General features: G+C 39.7%; 1 non-coding gene across 1 annotated transcript; it reads right to left on the bottom strand.

The window, feature by feature from the left end:
* Positions 1 to 314: 314 nt before the first annotated feature.
* trnae-cuc (transfer RNA glutamic acid (anticodon CUC)) lies at positions 315 to 386 on the bottom strand. The gene has a single exon. It is a non-coding gene; the product is annotated as a tRNA-Glu (tRNA).
* Between the last annotated feature and the right edge of the window lie 281 nt (positions 387 to 667).

Here is a 667-nt window from a genome sequence, read left to right as displayed (position 1 = left end):
CAATCATAAGGATACATACACCAAGGTTTTTACTTGATGTGTCTTAATCAGAATCAGAATTTGACTTATCCCTAAGTTTGTACACAAATGAGGAATTTGTCCTGATGTCATTGTGCAAAAACCTGTGATACAGAAATGAAATATATCATATAATATAGGCATTGGTACAAAAACATTGATGTAATAACAAATGATGAAAATCCATGCTTAGTACTTATAGATGCTAGAATAGAAATTAAGAAAATATAAAAAATCTTTAAAAATAAAAATAAAAAGACAGAGGGAAAAATTCTAACTGTTGGTAGAAAAGGATGTTCCCTGACCGGGAATCGAACCCGGGCCGCGGCGGTGAGAGCGCCGAATCCTAACCACTAGACCACCAGGGACCTGCGACAAATTCCGCAACCTCTACAATCAGAATTTAATACACCTGACCGCCAGATGGCGTTGTTGAGCTTGGTGGCAATCCAAACGCAGAAGTTTTTCCATGAACTTTAAAACTGTCAAAATATTCATCGTTTGATCCGCAGCAGTGGAGGAACAGCGGTGAACACCAGAACTGCCTGTTCAGCATTCAGCAGCACACAGGATCAACACCACAGAGACAAAAGAATTAAGCTAAAGAGTGAGTGCGGACTCGTAATCATCTGGTGGACGCAGATGTCTG

This window comes from Diplotaxodon limnothrissa, linkage group LG16 (genome assembly GCF_057381915.1).
Source record: "Diplotaxodon limnothrissa isolate DT_005_m linkage group LG16, D_limnothrissa_male_GT1.1, whole genome shotgun sequence".
Classification (NCBI taxonomy): Eukaryota; Metazoa; Chordata; class Actinopteri; order Cichliformes; family Cichlidae; genus Diplotaxodon; species Diplotaxodon limnothrissa.
This window is presented reverse-complemented; position numbering and strand designations above follow the sequence as displayed.